General features: G+C 46.5%; 1 protein-coding gene across 3 annotated transcripts in view; it reads left to right on the top strand.

Moving 5' to 3' along the window:
- Nucleotides 1-16,858, top strand: part of LOC146856387 (17-beta-hydroxysteroid dehydrogenase type 6-like) — a 235,332-nt gene that overhangs the window by 120,871 nt on the left and 97,603 nt on the right. Inside the window, exon 1 of one of the 3 annotated variants that reach the window (XM_085654513.1) lies at nucleotides 13,220-13,342. The exons of the other annotated variants lie outside the window; for them this stretch is intronic. The gene's annotated coding sequence lies outside the window, so the exon portion shown is untranslated. Of the gene's footprint in view, nucleotides 1-13,219; nucleotides 13,343-16,858 lie in introns of those variants that run through there. 3 annotated transcript variants of the gene reach the window in all.

Raw genomic sequence — 16,858 nt, 5'->3', positions numbered from 1 at the left:
GGGAGCTTGATGCATGAGCCATCTACCCACAGTTCTCCGTCAGGGTCCGGGAAGGCAGTATCTCGGAGGTCAACCCTACTCTTGGTCTGTTCGTCGGTGAGGGTCACGCAGTCATGTATAGGGGACGCATTGGGGTCAGTGTCAGGGAGAGGTAGTAGAGTAGCTGGATTCAGAGTGGTGCATCGTTTCAATGTGATGTGGGGTGCAAGCAGAGTCAGTTCATAACCAGTCAGTCGTGCGCTAGTCAGGTGCTGAGTCTTGGTCTGGTTCAGGAGGGTGTCAACCGCATGGGGTACTAACACAGTGAGGGGGTTCGAGAGCACGATCCCCTCACTTTGCCGGATAGAGACAGCAGCGGCGGCTACTGCTCGAAGGCAGGCGGGCAAAGCTCTGGCTACAGGGTCAAGAGTGGCAGAGAAGTAGGCACAAGGGCGTTGTTTAGGACCTATGGACTGGGTTAGAACAGACAACGCGCATCCCTCCCTTTCGTGGGTGAAGAGGGAGAAAGGTTTAGTGTAGTCTGGGGTTCCTAGGACTGGTGCTGAACAAAGGGCATCTCGCAATTCTTTGAAGGAGGACTGGCATTCGGGTGTCCAGGGGAGGGGGAAGGGGACGTCTTTAGCCAGCAGGGAAAGCAGAGGTTTTACAATGAGGCTGAAGTTTGGCAACCACTGTCGACAGAAGGAGGTGAGACCAACCAGGGACCGCACTTGCTTCTGAGTTTTGGGGACAGGGGTTTCTAAGATGGTCTGAATTCGGTCAGGTGTAAGTTTCCTCCCGTCTTTGGATAGGAGGTGGCCTAGGTATGTCACTTGAGGTTGGCAGAATTGTAACTTCTTCCTGGAGACCTTGTGACCGTTCTCCGCAAGGAAGTGGAGGAGGTGAATGGTGGCTGTAATTGCAAGTGGAGTGGTGTCGGCCGCCAGAAGAATGTCATCGACGTACTGTATTAACACCACTCCATCTGGTAGTTGGACTGCATCTAGTTGTCTCTTGAGGGCTTGGCTATAGATGCTGGGGCTCTCAGTGTAGCCTTGGGGTGCCCTACAGAATCTGTATGAACGGGCTTTTAGGGTGAAGCCGAACAGGTAGCGGCTGTCTGGGTGGATGGGGATGGAAAAGAATGCGTTCTTGAGATCAATAACGGTAAAGGTTGTGGCAGTGGACGGAATCAGGGTGAGGATGGTGGTGATGTCCGAGACCACGGGGTACTGGGGTATGACTACTTTGTTAACCTCTCGTAAGTCGACAATGAAGCGGTATGCTTTCTCATCTCCCTCGCCTTGCTTCTTTACAATAGGTAGGATAGGGCTGTTGCAAACATTACTGACTACTTCTTCTACCACTCCTGCATCGACTAGGGACTGGATGATTTCCACCAATGCCTTCTCGCCTTCGGGCGATATCCGATACTGTGGAAGCTTTGGGAGCACTGCGTCCGGTCGGACGGTTATGTGTACAGGGTCGATCACCATGCGTCCTACATCTGAGTCGGTTTTAGCCCATAGATGTGAGGGTAACGTGTCGAGTAGGGACAGGTCAGCATCGGTTATAGAGAACATACGTCGTGCGAGACAAGGCCTGAACAGATCTGGGTTATCGTGCAGGATGACTCGAACTCCGTCTGGGGAACATCTGATGGTAGCTCGGAAATGTTTTAGTAAATCAAGTCCCATGATAGCATCGGGGGTGTTGGAGGAGAGCAGGAATGTCGTGTCAGTGGTGTTATCTTCTAAGTCAAAGGAGATTGGTGCTGACAAGGGGTTAGTGGAGGGCGTTCCATCGAAGCCTATTTAGGTTACGTGTGAGACAGACAAGGGTGCCCTAGGAATCAGTCGTTTAGATAACGCACTACGTGTCGCCCCCAGTATCTACCAAAAATGGAGACTTTGTGCCCAAGACCTTAGCAGTGACGTAAGGACCTTGCTGGTCAACACGGAGTTCGACTGGATCCCTCCCTTGCCCCTGGCGGTCCTATGCAAAGTCATGGGTGTTTTCGTAGTCGGACTGCTGGCATTGGTTCTGTCGGGGGCGATCAAAGGTGTTTGGTCTGCCTGGCCTATCGTTGGCGGTGTCGTTCGTGTACCCTCGTCCCTGTCCTCTACTTCTGGGGTCATGTGCTATGTCTCTGGTGTCTCTATTTCTGTTCATTTCCAGAAGGACCGGGCACTGAGATTTCCAGTGCCCGAACCCTCTACAGAACGCACATTGGTTCCCGTCTAAGTCTCTTCGTCCAGCGTAAGGTGCAGGTGTATGGTCTCTAGGGGGTAGCTGTCTAGGAGCGGTCTGTTGGTAATTTCCTTTAGGGGGCTCCCTTCCTATGGTCACCCCTTGTAACTGAGCTATCATTACTCTTTCCTTCAGTTCCTTTTTCTTTCTTTCGGACGCCCTATCGCTCTCATTCTTTTGGTGTTCGTAGTATTGGGCCATCTGAAGGATAGCTGCAGGTTTTGAGGCTGCCCAACTACTCTCTCTGGTCTGTAGCTTCTGGGAGACTTCTTGTGACAGACCCTCCACGTAATTCTGGACAAAGAGGTGGTGTCCGGTTGCAGTGGTCATGTCCTGGCCACTATAATCGGAAAACACTGTCTCGAATCGAGAGAAGTATTCAGACACATCCTCCTGGGGTTTCTGGCGACAAGCCGTCACTATCGACCAGTCTACCTTTCTTTCTGGGATTAGAGTCTTCAATTTCTGTACGATCTTGTCTGGGAGCTCCAATATGGATTTTGGGGGTTTTTGTCCCGGTTCTCGCTGTTTATCTATGGTATCGAGTTGTACCCAGGTATATCCGAACGGCTCAGCGTGGTCGACTTTCCGGATTTGCTTCCACACATCAGCCGGCAGACATAACCCGAAGAACAAGTCGATATCTGCTAAGGTCATTATTGTTGAACCTAAGGCTGTACCTAGTTCGGTGTAGAAGGCAGTTGGGTTCTTTCTTAAGTCGGGTAGGGTTTTTCTAAAGGTCAAAATGTCTTGTCGGTCCCATGGCTGGTAGACCCAGTTATATACAACCCTTCCTTTCGCATCTTGGTGGTTGATGTCGTCGTGTGTTCCCTGTCCTCGTGGGGGGACCCAGTAGGGGGCGGCTTCTTTGATGGGCATCATGGTATCAGCCCTTCCTGCCTGGGGTTCAGTCGCTATGGGGGTCTCTGCTTTGGTTGTCTGTCTGTGTTCGTTAAGGTGCCGGGAGACCTCGAGTGTACGAGTGAAGAGGTCGGTCACATCGCCCTCTCCTCCTTCCCCAATGTCTACCTTCCTATATAGGGTCGCTAAGCCTTCTGGACCCTTATCGTGGTACCTATCCTCATATGTATTCAGGGCGTGATAACAAAGTCGTACGACGAAGTGTCGTCTGTGGTTGTCGGCATACGAGTTATACATGTCTGTTATATACTCCTCACTTTCCTTCCGCCCTACTAGTGTCCTTACTATCTTATCGAGTCTGGCTCGTTCATCCTTTGTTAGTCGATTTACTCTGGCGGGATCTTTCTTTCTCATTTCAGGGTCATCTGACGTTATTGCTAACGTTGTGTTCAGCACAAGAGGCTCGGCTGGCGCGGAGGCCGTGAGGACCGAGGCCCTGGTACTGCTTTCACTTGCGTTTGGGGGTTGTGGGTGCTGCACTATAGGTTGGGAGGGAGCGTATGGAGGGGGCATGTAGATGATCGAGGGACCTAATAGTAGTTCATCATTTGTTTGTTGCCTGGAAGGTAACTCAGGGTAGAGCGCAGAGGAGGTCCTAACAGGGCACTGGCCTGATGTTTCAGACTCTTGTTTTAGTTTAGCTTCCTTTCTCTCCTTTATCTCTTCCTCTAACTTTCTAGCGGCAAGGTGAGCTGCCTTTCGTAATTCCCTTTCTGCTTTTTCTTCTTCCCTCTTTTTCCGTTGCGTTGCTTCTTTGCGCCACATGCCGATACTGTCAAGCATAGTAGGCGTTGTTTTATTACTACGTAGAGCTGTTTCTAGTGTTTCTAGTTTGTGATCATCGAAAGGATCCCATCAGTGGCCACTGACTCTCGGGGTCCCCCTTTGTATATTTATGCCATAGCTTGCTATAGGCTACGGCGACTAGTCCATATTTAGTGAACATGTCCTTATTAGAGGTGCCTTCCAGTGGAGCCGGATGGTTCACCTCTAATAAGCAGTCCGGGCAGAACCAACTACCAATCAGTGGGGAGAAGACAGGCATGACGGGTTACAACGGGGACAAAAGTCTGCACTACCTATCTTTTCACTGCTTGCAAAGACTAGACAGAATATCTCTGTTCCTTGTTATTTGCAAGCAGAGAATACCTCCAAAGAACCAATATCGAACAACTGGTGTTCGGACAATCAATCAATCAATGGGGAGATAAAAATAGGCACGACGGGTTACAATGGGGACAAAAGTCTGCGTTACCTATCCTTCACTATTTGCAAAGACTAGACAGAATATTTCTATTCTACGTTATTTGCAAACAGAGAATATCTCAAAGAGCACTATTCTTCAAAACAATCAATGTTCGGACAATCAATCAGTGGGGAGATAAAGATAGGCAAGACGGGTTACAATGGGGACAAAAGTCTGCGTTACCTACCCTTCACTATCTGCAAAGGAAGAGAGAGTATTTCTACTTTTCTCCGTTTGTAGACAGCAAATATCTCAAAGAGAACAATCAATAAGCAATACTAGTATTTTCAATCAATCAATCAATCGTTTCGCAATTTGTCGTGTTTCACGACCTTACCCGGACCGCATGGACAGTTTCTCGTCTTCCGCCTCCAGCGCCCGATCGTCCTCTACTCTCCGTATTTGCCGCGGCACTCCTGATGGTTCCCAGTCAGGACCGTAGATCACTCGAGAGAGGTCTGCTCGGAACCAATGAAGTTCGGATGATCGGCTGCCAGACGAGGGTCTATCGGGCAGGAGCTCTTTCCGATCGTTGCAGTCATTCACTCTGTCGTTGGGACCTCTCTCACTGGATCCACGTGTCGCTGATGGGCCCCACGTTGGGCGCCAATTGTTAAAAGGTAGGGGCAGTTGCACTCGATAACCTTCTAAGTATTGCCCGGCGATAATCGCCTCTTATACCATCCGATAATTAACCAACAAAGAGACAGGTGCCGGAGACTGGAAGGCAGGAAACAAAGTTTTATTCCGTCGGAGAAGAACACATCAGATCAGACAGCAAGGTATCGTCACGAGGTGCTCTAACTGCATCTCTGAGGCCTGGCCTCTTATACACAAGATTATGACTTTATTGCAGGTTTATCATACATGGCACATTCTTGAGATTGCTTTGATACATGAAAGAACATCCTCAGAATCCCCACTTCAAGCTCGTTCCCACGCATATCTACAGTGGAAGTCCCCACATCACCCACAGTAGGAGATGGCTATCACACAGCTGGACATTCCGCCAATTCCCGGGGGTGTGTGCGACCGGTCGGGTCTCAGGGGGTGGGGGGGGCCTTGATCTACTGTAATCCCTTTGATGTGGGGTGTTTCCCTTACAGTAGGGGCAATAAACTGCATCCGCAGGGCTAGGTGATGGCCTGGGATCGGCCCGGACAATCGGGCAAAGAGGAAGGGGGTTATCAAAGATATGTATGACCATGTATGGGATGTCGGTCAGGTGTGGGATGTGGTTCCATGGCAGGGTCGCGCAGAAGGAGAGGGTTTATGGCCCGTGTATGAGAGAGCGGGGGTGGTCAGCATGTTGGGGGATGTTCGCAGCGCTTAGGGGGAAGCGTTGGCGATCGACAATGAGCAGGGAGAGAGGCCATGGTGCCTAAAATGGCTGCCGTGTGTTTTTGCGTGTGGTGCTGGGGAAAGACAAGATGGCGCAGATAATGTTCAGATACGAACTAAATTTCCACACACATGCAAATTCCACAGAGACTAACAGCAGGTTGCATGACATGGTGCAAGCCATGAGTGAAAACATGGCACAACAAACTCCTGGGTCTCATGCCAAAGTCACTGCATCTAATATATGTTAGTCATCCCTACAGCAGGCCCTTAAACCCTAAGGCAGGGTGTGTTATATTTTATGTTAAGACATATCTGCATGAGCAGATATGCTCCTATGATGTCTAGTTCTATAGCTAGATATGCAAGTGAGATAGGAAGCCATCTTAAGGTATGCACTGGGCACTGGTTAAATCGAGTTCCCCAGCTACAGATTGGTTTCACGGAAAAATATGGTGTTTGGTATAAAATCCCTCATATTAATAAACCCACACTGGTTTCAGTGATGGATTTATTCATATATGCACCCAGAGGTACCTTAGAGGTACCCCCTGAGACTTACCAGCCCTCCAGTGTGCTAGCTGACAAGTTCATTCCAGCCTGCTGTCACAGATGGATTTTTGACCCCCCAGGGGTGACAGCCTTTGCTCTCAGGAGGTCAGGAATAATGCCTGCTCTGGCGAGAGGTGTTATCACCTTCTCCCCCAGGAAAGGCTGGTAAATTAGCATTCCAAGCCAGGGGGCTTTTAAGAGCCCACCGCCTTTGAAATGCGAATTTGGCTTCTCTCACAGGAGAGGAAGTCGACCTTCTTTGTTAAAAGCCTTTTCGCACGTGGACAGGTGGGAAAATTAGCTATACAGGAGGCGTGTTGCACTGCTAGGCTGGGTGCACCTCTAGGGTGGCCCAGTCTGACATGAACACGGCTTTATATCTTCCACCATATTGTGTGTGGTGGAATTAGGAATTCTGAGACAGGGTGATGCCCACAGGAAGTGGTCATCTAGAGGGGTAGTGACCCCAGGGGTAAGTAGCCCATTGGCTACTAACCCTCACTCTCCTTAATGCCCATAAATTGAGTATTTAGGGAACCCCCTGATACCAAGACTTCTGATCCTTCCACTCCTTGTCTAGATTCCGATGCATCAAGACAAGGAGTGGCCAAAGAAAAGTCCTGTCACGAGAACCGAGGAGCAACTACTGATTTGATACCAACTCTGCCAGCCTCACTGCTGCCCACAACAATTGCGGAAGAAGCAGATTCACCCTGCCACTGTGCAGTCTCTGAGAACCTCGGAGGGCTGCCAGTGATTTGTGAATTGCCTGAAGAAACTCCCTTGGAATTAGAGGAGCTACTCCCCTGCAGCCGCAGGCACCAAAGACGCAAGGCGGTGTCCACAGATTTGCAGTTCCCTGGCCAGCCAGATGTAGGAGCCCCCCATGAAGAGGACCTTGTGCTCCTGAAGGACATATATGTCTCCCCATCGAGTAGGAGGACACCAGGACCAGCAGGAGCCACAGAGGACGCATACCTGGGTAACGGACACCTTCCAGCAGCCAAGGCTTGTTGTGCTCAGTCTAGACACTAATGCCGAGGACGACCGACTTGCACATCAAGGGACTTCTCAGACAGTGAGACTCATTTCATGAGTGGCCTAGCTGTCCTGTTTGCCCCTCTTCTGCAAAACAGAGACCAAGTAATGAGTCTGTGACCACCGCCAACCGATGCCTCAAAGCACCTATGCACCCACGCTCCAAAGGCCGAGTCCAAGGGAGGGGATGGTGCCAACAAGGTCCCCAGACCCACAAGAGCCAAGCCCATGCTTGGGTTTTGCCCAGACTGGACTTTCAGTCGCCGCCTGCAGCCTATTTTTGCCGGCCCCCTCCAATCGCAAGTGACTTCAGCACAGAATCCCGACACCAAAAGACACAGCTGCACAAGAGTTCCCTAGCCCAAGGAGAAATGGACCAAAGTTGTCCCTACATTCCTGAGGCAGACTGCTCCCCAAGTCTCAGCTTGCAGCCTCTTTGTAAATGGACCGTATTCCCTTTGAAGTGAATGGGACACCCAATGCCGTGACACACTTCTGCGCCCGGATGCCCCAGAGCCCCTCGAACAGTCCCGTAAGTCGCTGACAAGTGCCTGAATGCAATACATGCTTTTCTCCATAGGATAACACTATGGGTCCAGAAAGTGAACTGTACCTATTTTTGAAAATTGTAAAATTTCATGACTGGAAAAGTACTAACCCGATTCCAATGTTCTAGCTATCTAAATTCATATAAAAATATGTGTTATTTTTATAAATTAGAGTTGGGTTTCCTTAGTGAGTGTGGTCTCATTTACTGTCTGTGTGTGTGTATTAAATGCTTTGCACTACCCTCTGATATGCCTAATTGCTCACCGACACTACCACAAACCAGAGCATTTGGGGTGTCATTTGTGCCTCTGTAATTCCTTTGGGGTTTGCCTGGACTCTTCACACAATACCTCTTTTTGGTTCACTTGACTGAAACTGACCCACAAGATGATTCAGTTATTAACATTCATACCAACTGTTTTACAAACCGAAATAACAACTTTTTAAAATGAAAAATGTAGTTCCGTTAAGGACTAATAAACCAGGAAAGTGGCCATGGCTTAATACTGTCCCCAGATCAGTCAATTCTATCCTACCAGTATCCATCAAACAAGAGAAGCAACCTGATCTATGCTTTGCTATGGTAGCTTATAAGGAGACCCTTATAGCAGCACTGTTGCATTGGAAACATTCCATTGGGATTACCTCCTCGAGGGAACACAAACTTAAAACCAGACGGTTCTCTGGCACATCTTTTACACCAGGTACCACACACAAACGATGCAAGTGGAGACTAACATCTCATCCCAAGACAGACGCCACACACAAACATTGCAACTGGAGACTAACATCTCACCCCAAGATTGGGTTATTCATTTCCAACCACTCTATAATGTTTATGACGAAGAAGAAATTATTCCATCACTTCTTAGTGATGAAAATATTGTAATGTCGCTTCTATCTGTAAGCACAGAACTAGCTTTCCCAGATAAAGAACATTCTTCTACGTTAACTTCCTCCCTGTCAGACACATTGAGAGCATTAAATCGCAGAAACTGTTAAAGACCACGGGATTGAACAAGATTCCTGGCGATTTGTTACTGACAGAACCCATTGTTTGGGCCCCGTATATTAATATTATTAGTAATGCCATTGCGACTGGAGCCTCTGTTCCTTCATCGTGGAAAGAGGCGGAGATAATGCTCATTTACAAGAAGGGTACCAGGTCTGATCTTGCTAACCATCGCCCAATAAGATTAATTGACAATATACAAAAAAGATTCTGGAAACAGGTATTGGGAAAATTGATTTGCTGGGTAGAGGATAATAACATTTTAACACAATGCCAGTCAGGAAAGCCGTAAACATAAAAAAGGCAGCCTTTATGTAGCTTTTGTAGATTTAAAGGCTGACTTTGACACAGTTCCCAGGGATAAACTTTGGGATATTTTAAGGGGAATGATACTTCCCCTTCCACTACTAAATGTCATTGTACTTCTTCCCAACAGAAGTTTTGCACAAATTCACTGGGGTATAAATGGAGAGCAAGACTTTGACATGGATAGCATTAGGATCACAGGCGTTATTGAGAGGGTGGTCAAATGTCTGCTATATATAGCTTTGTCTAGTTTTATCTCCACCCCTTTTCTCGATCACTGTACCTGTAGAAAAGGAGGTGAGACAAGCATGTGTTCTCACCCTGACCGTTGTTTGCTGGTGAAACTCTTTTGGTGTCGAAAACACCAAAGGAACTTCAAATGTTATTAGAAAGGTTTAATTTATTCTGTTCAATCCACAGTCTAACGTAGAACCCAAGCAAGACAACATTTATGACAATTAAACCTCATAAACATTTTAGGGGCTCCCTTTCTTTGGGCAGTGCAAACTGAAATGGGTAAGCAAATGCGACTATTTAGATGTTTGTTTGTCAAGCTCAAATACCTGGTATCCCAGTTCTCCAAGAGTACATCACTGTTGAAACACAAAGCGGCTGCCATTTCTAGATTCAAGGATAAACATAATTTTGCCCGTTTTCCCAGGTAATTGACATCTACAGGGCACAGGCAGTAGTGGGAGCTACCTACGGCTGCGAAATGTAGGGGAACAGTAACACTGACTATTTGAATGTGGCCAAAAACAGTTTTGTGAGGCCCATTCTGAGACTCCGATAGAGTACTCCACTCTTTCCAATAAGAATGGTTCTCAACCTAAATCCTATAGAAGGCCAGATTAAATTAAAGCCCATTTTACTAGATCCAGCTATGGTCATCAGAGGAGTTGGAAACCTATAGGATTTGCCTCAAGGATATCCTAAATTGTTCAGGTGCTACTAGATTACCATGGTTAAACTTTATTAAACCAAGCCTGACCCATCTAGGATTTAGAAACCTGTGGGTTAATATTAGAGCCATTATTCTGTCTTCATTCAAGCTAGTCAAGCTCCATTTTTGGGTATCAGAATGGGGTAAAATGCAGCAAGGTGGGGTACTTTGTCATCTCAATTTTTGAAACTTAAACCGGACCCCAAATTCCAAGTCTTTTTGGATTCTATTAATCCCCCATGTTCTTGGTCATATTTCTTAAATCTTAAATCAGGGACACTGTCTGTAGCTAGTTTTACTGGCAGCTGGAGCGCGTACCCACATAAATCAAAACAATGCTTTGCTTGTCATGATGCCATTGAAACAGTGGAACACATTCTATTCTTTTGCCTAGCAGGCATGAATCAAAGAAAACTCTGGATACCGCCCCTTTTCAGATTTTTCGAAAGTCCGCCACCACAGAATTGCTCTAAGGTTATGGAAATACAACACTGAAATGCATATAGTCTTTTCTGTTGCAGAGTACCTAGAATCAATCTGATACATAAGAAAAAGAAAAAAGCCGCACTGTCCCAATGGTCAAATGGAATCAACTTAGAGATATGACAAGATAGTGATTAGAATTGATTGGTGGATTGATTACATGATTGCACCTTTAAAGCTAGCATCCTGGTGGGAATCTAGCCTATTGATATATTGTCTTGTAATAATGCTCTTAATCAATGATTACAACTTTACTAAAATCAATTAGGTTTTACATTTTTAACAGTTGCTAGAATTTTATCTCATTCCTTGTCTGTATTTAACGTAAACCTGCTCTTTTATTTTTTGTTTTAACTTTGCTGCATAGTGTGTTGTTGTATATGTCTTGTATATGCTATATGTACATTTTATAATTGTTTGTCTACGGATTGTATCCGAAATGACAATACAATTGACCCTTCTCACGAACCTTGGACAATACCAGGTAAGAAGGAGCAAATATGTCTTAGGTAATTATTTTGAGAGAAAAGTGCAAGCTATGATCTTAACTGTGTCTGGACCACTAAGACTCACACAGCAAGACTTTGACAGGACTAGCATTAGGATCATAGGCGTTACTGAGAGGATGGTCAAATGTCTGTTTATGCTGCGTTATCTTTTGTTTTGGGAGCCTGTCCTGCACTCAACTGGTGCGGATTTATCAGGTAAAGAAGAAAGGGATAAACTGGAAAGACTTGAACAACCAAGGAGTGTCTCTTGTTCCTGTGAGAGGCCAGTAATTCCATTACGAGATGAATCGGATCGGAGGGAGGGGCTTCTCACTTGCCCTTTGTGACCCTCAGCACTGCCTTTGTCACCCTTCGCCTCAGAAGTGGACAGATCGGTTCCAAGAGCACAGGGGTGTCTTCACCCTTTTTGTTTGTGGCCCATTTTGTATTATTCTAACAGTAAATAAGTGCATATTAGTCACCAGCAGCATATGACTAAGCATCAGGAATGTGATTGAAATATTCGATGACAGCTGAGATAAGTAAAAAATGTTTTTAAAGTATATTGTGAGTGTACTTTCAGGTGAGAGTGTGTTTGCTTGAGATAGAGACAGTTTATGTATAAGCATATATGCGAGCATGGGTGTGGGAGTGAAAATGACAACCAATGACTGGTAGTGAGTGAGAATAAATGAGAACGAATGTCAGAAAAAATGTCAGTGAGTATGAGTGAGTCTGAGTGAGTGAGAGTGAGTGCAAGTCAATGTGAGTATACATGAGTGACTCAGAGTAGGAATACGTGAGAGTGAATGAGTGAGCACAAGTGAGTGAGTGCAATGCAGAGTGCAAGTGAGTGAGAATGAGTGTGAGTGACTGAATGTATCTGGGTGAGTGGGAATGGGGTGTTATGTTTGTTGTAAAGCTGCCTTTGGCCCTGGCATACCGAAGGCAATTCTTGGCCTATAAAGGCACCCATGGTAAAAAAACTGGTGCTGACATACTGATGCCAATTCCTAATCTGAAAGGGACCTGTGACAAAACACTGGCATACTAGAGGTAATACTTGGAATGGGACGCCTATGGAAAAATGCTAATACAGGCATACTGGAGCTACTTCTTGGCATAATGGGCATCCATTGTAAAATACTGGCACAAAAGAGGTAATTCTTGGCATAATTGGGACCCACTGTAAAATACCGGCACTGGCATAATAGAGGTAATTCTTTGCATTTACGGCACCTATGGCACATTGAAAGTGATTCTTGCAATACAGGAGTACAACTGAGGCATATAGGAGGGACAACCATGACTAAATATTGTCCTTAACATGTTATATGTACATTTTGACATAAGGTTCACCCTTTGTGTATGGCCATCATTAATAGCAAAATTACTTGGCTTACATGCCATATGTATTTCTTGCCATAAGGGGGACATCCACAAAATATGGCGAGCACCCATGAAAAAATGCTGACACAATGGGGGTTATGTTTGACATATAGGGGCACCCAGAGCACATTTTGGAAAAAAAGAGGGTCAACTCTGGGGAGTGTAAGGTTTAAGTGGCTTGGCAAACCATGGATGTACCTATATATTTAACTAATGTCCTTTTAGAGCCCCATGACTTTTAGCAAATGTATTTGATTTCTTTTTTTTTAAATGCATTATTTTTCCCCATGTTTAAGAATTTTCTCAGGAGGGAGAAACTGCCTACTCCCACACCTTCCCCAAAGAAGTCTGGCTCATTTGCTCCATTCACTACAGTTTAGGGTAAGCAATGAAAAACAGCCCACCACTTTTAAAGATAATGTTTTATGTTAATCACAAAGTTCTTATGGAACTTCAGTGATGTGAATTATTTTGATGTTATCCAAACTAAGGTCAAGTAATATTGCTTCCTAGGGAATATTCGGATTCAAAGAGCACATAATGTCACTTCTTTTTTTGTCATTAGGTTCAAAGGGTGTGTGATGTCACTTCTGCTATCCCTGACATTTTGATCAATTTACATCCATGAGGAGCTCCAGCACAGAGAGTACCCTGGAAGATGCAGCTTACTAAACACCTTTAATCTTAGAAATGCTACAGTGCAGGAAAATGAAAACCTGTGAAAAAAGACCCTGGACTAGCCTTAGAAGGGCACAGGGAGATGAATAATTAACTATTTGAATTCACGGGTTTTGGAATGTTAAACTTTCAAAAGGCGAGAGAAGCATCTCATTGCTGATCTGAAGGTACTTATCAGTGTTGTTGTTTATAATTTTAAAACATAAGACATTTGAAAGGAAATTTTATCACTGTAATTCAATATTTTTACTTATGCATTCCATCAGGGCTAGTGTGCAGATTTATTGTAATTCTCAGTGAAATCTCGTTTGACTGCTCTATAATATTAATAGCTTGTATTAACTAAATATAGTTCACTACAGTTATATTCATTGCAAACAAAGTGATGAAAGAAATGCTTGAAGTAATCTCAGCCACTAGCAACTGCTCTGGGTCACATTCCAGGCCATCATTTTTCACCCACTCTGCGATTCTAGACAGGCACCACCTTATGCAAATCAGTATTGGTCCTGCTCCAATAGGAACAACCCAGTTTGAACGGCCAGGCCAGGCTCCCTCCAGATGGGAACACAAGCAACACAAGACTGGTTTCGACCTATTTAGGTCTCATCAGTAAGGTAGGGATCCCTGCTTGCCCCCCCTTAGTTACCGCTATAGGGTGTGTGACTTTACCATTAACCATATATGCACAGTCGGTCTTATGTAGAGTGCTTGAACTAAACGCAAAAATACTTTTCCCACCCAGATATGCCTCAGTACGAAAAGTATAAAGCCCCATTCTACCGAATCAAACTGCTTTTTTAGCATCGAGGAATAAGGATGGGGCTTTCACCTCTGGGTCTATGCAAGTGATCATTCAAAAAAGAGAGTGAAGATTATATGATAATGTTCTATTTGGAATAAACCTAGCTTGTTCGGGGCCCGCTATCCCCGGGAGTAATGGTGCCAATCGGTTGGGCAGTATCTCTGAATATATTTTTGAGTTCACATTCAATAGTGAAAGTGGCCTGTAAGAAACACAGCTTTCAACTGGCTTACCGGGCTTTAACATGGTGACCAAAAGTGCTTTCCACATATCGAGGGCTGCATACAGCCATTCTCTACCATCTCTTTGTAGAGAGTTATCAGGTGGAGAGCAAGTAATCTTGATAGGCCACCGTCAATCCATAGGTTCCTGGTGCCTTACCACTAGGCATGTTTATTAAAGCCGCCACAACCTCAGCTTGACATAGTGGGGCCATAAGGCACTCCCTGTGTTCCACTGGGAGCCATTTCATGGCGATATGCGCCAGGTAGTCTACAGTGGCTCCCTCCTCTTACGTAGGTCTCGATGTATATAATTCCTTATAGTACCGTTGGAACCAATCAAAGATTTGATTGGCTGTATCCAGGGTCACCTCTTCATCTTGTATTGTTAAAATTGTGTCTTCATCATGTTTGGGGAGCAAAAGTGCCACCAGTGTGGCTCCCATTCCCTCCCATTCCCCATACGTGCATGCCGTTGCATACTTCCCCAGATGATTAAGTTCACTCTGCATTGTATTCTTCCAACTTGGTTCACAATTCGAACTGTGACTTGGATTGTTACTTGTCAATTATGCCCATGGTGTAGTAGAGTTCCTCCAGGCTTTAAGCCAGGTCCCCAAGGAGCAGCAGACATCATGAGTTAATCCGCACAGAAGGTGGGGCACAAATTCCACTGTGGAATCTTGGAGAAGCAATATCTCACTGTGGCCAAGGCCTGCCTGCCTTCAATAGCCCAATGCCGCAGGACAGGGGAGGGAGTAGATACATGCTCAGCAGGAGGTGTATGCACTCACACAGCAGTCTTTTGGGGTCATGTACCCTGTCACTGTGGGTCCCCTGAGCACCATATGCCTCCTACAGAGAGGTTATGTTGTGGGGTCTGCGCACACCCCACCACAGAAACACTCTAAATCGTTCTTCGAGGCTATGAGGTCCAGGAGGGCCAGGCAGTACACTTTTACTCCTGCTAATGTCCACCGGGCTATCTCCAACGCAAAGTCACTTAAGGATGTCGGATGTGTTCCACTACCAGCTATTTGATCTTCCCTCTGTCGGTTGCACTCAGAGTAAATGAGTCTTCCACACAATATCTCCTGTCTGACTCTTGTGTGCCAGTATCATGTTTGTAAGGGTAGGGTCTAGCCACCAGTAAGGAGCACAGCTTGCTTTATGCCCATACTGCTGCAAGCAGGACCTCACCAAAACCATCCAGTTCGTCTCCCCGCTCGGGCAGTGACACTGGCAATATTCCTCAGTTTGGAGTGTTTGATTATGAATCTGACCAGGCAGGGCACCACACACCGCCAGCTACAAGCTTTTATCCACCCCAGGGACACCATAGCTCAGCGTGCATTGTCCTTCAGCTCTTCCGACCTCCCGCCGGCCCTGGCAATGTGACTCCAAGCCCTGGAGATCAGTCCGGGCTTTCTCCTCTGCAGTGGGAGCAGGTCTGCTCCGCAGAGTCGCCACCCAAACGGAATTCAATGTGGGGGACTGATGCGCTTCCGGGGCCCCCACTGCACTGCTGTCCCTCCACACAGGTCAGCGCAGCACTTCAGCAGCTGCTGGAATCAGATGTGTCCACATTTGTTCACGTCGGCCGCTCACTTCCAGCTGCAGCACTGAGTCAGTATTTGGATCCTCTCTTGTTGCTGCAGCGCTGACAACAATCACTGCAATTAGATTGCCTGCAGACAGGGCCCCATCAGCACTTGAGGGACCGTCTCCCAGGCTCCGGACCGCCTGGGCAGCTGCTCATCTTCTCTGGCTGCAGACTGCGCTAGACGCCATTCACTTTGCCATGCTTCACCCCTTTCAGGATAGTTTCAGGTCCTTTTTATGTCTCGCCTAGCATTGCAGCGCGCATGCGCTGCTGGCTCTGCGAGGCTTCTTGTAACCGATTAGATTTCAGAAGTGGATTGTAGGCTCAACCCCTTCTTTTCATTGACTTGCATCATCGTTCATGCTAAACCCTTGCTTTCCATTGTAAGTGAGGCTTTTTAGTCCCTCCTTGTTACCGCCCTGTCTCCTTTTGGCCCCGCCCACCCAGACTGGATCTTTTACTCGCGGCGTGACTTTTAATTAGCCGCTAAGCACTTTTTCTTGCATTAGCGCAATGGCAACGCCCTGCAGAGGAGCCCTCCATTGTGCGCTCTTATGTAATGTGAGCCGTGTTACTTTGTGTTGTGCGCTTTCACGTAATGTCAGCCAGGGAATACTTTAAAAAAAAATTTTTTAACAAGCACAATGTTGTGCGCTTTCACGTAATGTCGGCCGCGTTACTTTGTTTACCCGCAGACGCCGCGCTGCTTCTACGGCCTCTCACATATTCATCACGTGCGCTCTTAAAATATTATTGTAGCATCTTTCTTTTTTTTGTTTTTTGGTAGTGCGGCACAACAGTTCCCCAGTCTCCATGTTCAGAAGACCCCAAGCACCCCTGGCAGGATGACGCCATGCGCAGCCGCATCGGGACCCACAACGGCAACTTCCACTGTGCGCTGATTTTATCCTAATTTGTGTACATCATCTATTTTATGGTTGAGATCGAAATTTCTGAGTATCTTCCCCTCGCAGAGAGGTTCTCCTTCCCCCTATGAGGGATTTGAGCCATTGTGGTTGCTGCTCTGCCTCCATTACTGACTAGGCCCATCCTA

The sequence above is a fragment of the Triturus cristatus genome, chromosome 4_1 (assembly GCF_964204655.1).
Source record: "Triturus cristatus chromosome 4_1, aTriCri1.1, whole genome shotgun sequence".
NCBI lineage: Eukaryota > Metazoa > Chordata > Amphibia > Caudata > Salamandridae > Triturus > Triturus cristatus.
The sequence above is the reverse complement of the archived record's forward strand: the minus strand, read 5'-3'. Positions and strand labels throughout refer to the sequence as shown.